The sequence below is a fragment of the Centroberyx gerrardi genome, unplaced genomic scaffold (assembly GCF_048128805.1).
Source record: "Centroberyx gerrardi isolate f3 unplaced genomic scaffold, fCenGer3.hap1.cur.20231027 Scaffold_237, whole genome shotgun sequence".
NCBI classification, from domain to species: Eukaryota; Metazoa; Chordata; class Actinopteri; order Beryciformes; family Berycidae; genus Centroberyx; species Centroberyx gerrardi.
The window spans coordinates 201,008-205,000 of record NW_027605185.1 but is presented as its reverse complement, the minus strand read 5'-3'; the positions used below and the strand labels follow the sequence as shown (position 1 = coordinate 205,000).

General features: G+C 59.6%; 1 pseudogene; it reads left to right on the top strand.

The window, feature by feature from the left end:
* Positions 1 to 813: 813 nt before the first annotated feature.
* Positions 814 to 1,607, top strand: LOC144538162 (28S ribosomal RNA; annotated as a pseudogene).
* The last annotated feature ends 2,386 nt before the right edge of the window (positions 1,608 to 3,993 follow it).

Genomic DNA, 3,993 nt, shown 5'->3' with positions numbered 1-3,993 from the left:
TGGCAGTTTTTCTGTCAGTGAGGGCCCATTGAGACAATATTGGATCTGTTGTACACTTTTGAGACAAGGCCGCACGCACAACCCGCCGCACGTCTGAGTCGACAAGGGCCTGAGGCCTTATTCTAAACCTCGCTCAACGTCGCCGCCCTCGCGGTTTCCGAGATGGCAAAAAAAATTATGCGACATATACGACGCATAATTCGGCTTTACCCAAAAAAAATTTTCCATACAAAAAAAAACGCGCCGGCGCGTGCGCGTCGAAAAGTTATGTACAGTGGTGAAAAAAAATTTCTGGGGTCAAGCCTTTGAGCAAAGCTGTTGAATTTAAGCATATTACTAAGCGGAGGAAAAGAAACCGTTGAGAGGTAAACGGGTGGGGTCCGCGCAGTCTGCCCGGAGGATTCAACTCGGCGGGTTAGGGACGGTCGCTCGGTGCGGGAGGATCCCCTCGCGGGACCTCTCCCCGGTGCTGGCTGGCCCCCGCCGGGCGCATTTCCTCTGCGGCGGTGCGCCGTGACCGGCTCTGGGTCAGCTTGGAAAGGCCTGAGGCGAAGGTGGCTCGCGGCTCCGGCCGTGAGCTTTACAGCCCCCCTTGCCCAGACCTCGCCGCTTTCCGGGGCTGTGGACTGAGTGCTCGCTGCGCCTTCTCTCCCCACCAGGGGAGGGACGGGGCCCCCTGCTCCCGGCGTGATTGTCGACCGGGGCGGACTGTCCTCAGTGCGCTCCAACCGCGTCGCCCGGGCGGGGATCGGCCCACGTACAACAGGCATCAGGGGTCGGCAACCCACCCGACCCGTCTTGAAACACGGACCAAGGAGTCTAACGCACGCGCGAGTCAGAGGGTCCAACAAACCCCGTGGCGCAATGAAAGTGAGGGCCGGCGCGCGCCGGCTGAGGTGGGATCCCAGCCCCGTGGGGTCGGGGGCACCACCGGCCCGTCTCGCCCGCACCGTCGGGGAGGTGGAGCGTGAGCGCGTGCGATAGGACCCGAAAGATGGTGAACTATGCCTGGGCAGGGCGAAGCCAGAGGAAACTCTGGTGGAGGCCCGTAGCGGTCCTGACGTGCAAATCGGTCGTCCGACCTGGGTATAGGGGCGAAAGACTAATCGAACCATCTAGTAGCTGGTTCCCTCCGAAGTTTCCCTCAGGATAGCTGGCGCTCAGAGTCTCGCAGTTTTATCTGGTAAAGCGAATGATTAGAGGTCTTGGGGCCGAAACGATCTCAACCTATTCTCAAACTTTAAATGGGTAAGAAGCCCGGCTCGCTGGCTTGGAGCCGGGCGTGGAATGCGAGCCACCTAGTGGGCCACTTTTGGTAAGCAGAACTGGCGCTGCGGGATGAACCAAACGCCGGGTTAAGGCGCCCGATGCCGACGCTCATCAGACCCCAGAAAAGGTGCTGGTCGATATAGACAGCAGGACGGTGGCCATGGAAGTCGGAATCCGCTAAGGAGTGTGTAACAACTCACCTGCCGAATCAACTAGCCCTGAAAATGGTTGGCGCTGGAGCGTCAGGCCCATACCCATACGAGTAGGAGGGCCGCCGCGGTGAGCACGGAAGCCTAGGGCGTGGGCCCGGGTGGGGGGAGCAGTCGCCCCGTCGCCCTCCTCTCTCCGCCGCCGGAAGCGCAGCATGCGGCCCGCCTCACGGGGCTCTCGTCCGCGGCGCCTCGTGCGTCGCGCGGCGGGGGTTTTCGTGGGGCGGTGTCCTGGTTCTCCACGGAGTACCAGGAGCAGATAGAAAAAAAAAAAAAAAAGTTAAAGTCCAACCACCACCAGGGGCTCTGGGTGAAAGCCCTGCCCAGGAAGGGGCGCACAGCCTCGGGCAGAGCTGCCACAGCGCTCTCCTACCTCCCTGGAGCTCCAGGGAGTACCATGAGCAGAAAGAAATATTTTGTTTAAAAATTGACAAAGTGCTGTTACACTTAGGCTGTGGGGAGGAAACAGGCGGAGTACCAGGAGCACAGAGAAAAATGACAGTGCTGTGAAATAGTGTTGGAGTACCAGGTCCACAAAGTTTAAGTTGGAGTACCAGGGGCACGAAAGTTTAAGTTGGAATACCAGGGGCACGAAAGTTTAAGTTGGTGTACCAGGGGCACCAAAGTTTAAGTTGGTGTACCAGGGGCACGAAAGTTTGGGCGGATGGTAGTCTGCTTGTATCCGGGGAGGGGTGCTTAAGAGTCGGCCTACAGGTTCGGCTGGTGCTGAGGTTTCTGGAGGGTGGGTAACTCCTGGAGGTTGTTTACCCATGATGGAGGCAGGCAGGCGGGTAGGGAGGACGGGGATGGAGTAGCTGGAGATAGAGGGCCGGCCAGAGATAGAGGGCCGCTCCCCGGTGTGTGGGGCCGAAGCAGGGGCTCTAAATTGGGGTAAAGGTGTGTGTGGCCGAAGCAGGGGCTCGAAATTGGGGTAAAAGTGAGGCGGAGGGCCGCCCGGAGATAGGGGGCCGCTCCCAGGTGTGTGTGGCCGAAGCAGGGGCTCGAAATTGGGGTAAAAGTGAGGTGGAGGGCCGCCCGGAGATAGGGGGCCGCTCCCAGGTGTGTGGGCCCGAAGCAGGGGTTCTAAATTGGGGTAAAAGTGAGCTGGAGGGCCGGCCGGAGATGGGGGCCGAAGCAGGGGCTCAAAATTGGGGTAGAAGTGAGGTGGAGAGCCGGCCGGAGATAGGGGGCCGATTCCCGGTGTCTGGGGCCAATAAAGGCACTCGAAATTGGGGTAGAGTTGAGCTGGAGGGCAGGCTGGAGCCTGGCCGAATTATCACCTTCCACAGCCTAAGTCCCCAAGACCAGAGAGGGGAAAGAGCGCACTGCCAGGTTTTCCCCTCTCTGGTGTTTGGGCGAGTGTCACGGTAATGGATGGTTTTGCAAACAGGTCTCTGCCCGATTTCAGAAACCCAGTTTTTGAAAACATGTACCTCCAGACCTACTCTTAGAAAATGTAGCTGGAAAAGAGCTGTGGTTTCGGGGGAACACGTTTGACCAAAGCACGGCCCTCGCTCCGGGAGGAGAGGCCGAGGTCAGATGGATGTTCCCCGGACGGAGGGCTTCCCCGTCGGCCTCATTTTCGCCCATTTCCCGGTGGTTGGTCATGGAGCTTTTTTTATTTTTTTTTTGGTTTTTGGAACCGGGGCTTGGATAGGGTGTATCAAGGCGGCCAGTGGTGGCGTGTTGGCCGGGGGAAACGCACCGAAAGGTCCGTGGGCACCCAGGGCAGCGGGGCTTTGAGTTTTCAACTGCCAGAGACTAAGTCCCCAGGACCAGAGAGGGGGAATAGCGGGGGCAGTGGCCCCGCTCCTCGGCCTCTCTGGTGTTTGGGTTTCCACAACTGCCAGAGACTATGTCCCCAGGACCAGAGAGGGGGCTCCTCGGCCTCTCTGCTCTGGTGTTTGGGTTATGTCCCCAGGACCAGAGAGGGGGAAAAGCGGGGGCAGTGGCCCCGCTCCTCGGCCTCTCTGGTATTTGGGTTTTGTCCCCAGGACCAGAGAGGGGGAATAGCGGGGGCAGTGGCCCCGCTTCTCGGCCTCTCTGGTCTTTGGGTTTCCACAACTGCCAGAGACTATGTCCCCAGGACCAGAGAGGGGGAATAGCGGGGGCAGTGGCCCCGCTTCTCGGCCTCTCTGGTCTTTGGGTTTCCACAACTTCCAGAGAGTATGTCCCCAGTACCAGAGAGGGGGAATAGCGGGGGCAGTGGCCCCGCTTCTCGGCCTCTCTGGTGTTTGGGTTTCCACAACTGCCAGAGACTATGTCCCCGGTACCAGAGAGGGGGAAGAGCGGGTGCAGTGGCCCCGCTTCTCGGCCTCTCTGGTGTTTGGGTTTCAAGCTGCCACAGACTATGTCCCCAGTACCAGAGAGGGGGAAGAGCGGGGGCAGTGGCCCCGCTTCTCGGCCTCTCTGGTGTTTGGGTTTTCAGCTGCCAGAGACTAAGTCCCCAGGACCAGAGAGGGGGTAATAGCGGGGGCAGTGGCCCCGCTTCTCGGTGATGTAAACTAAGCTTTAG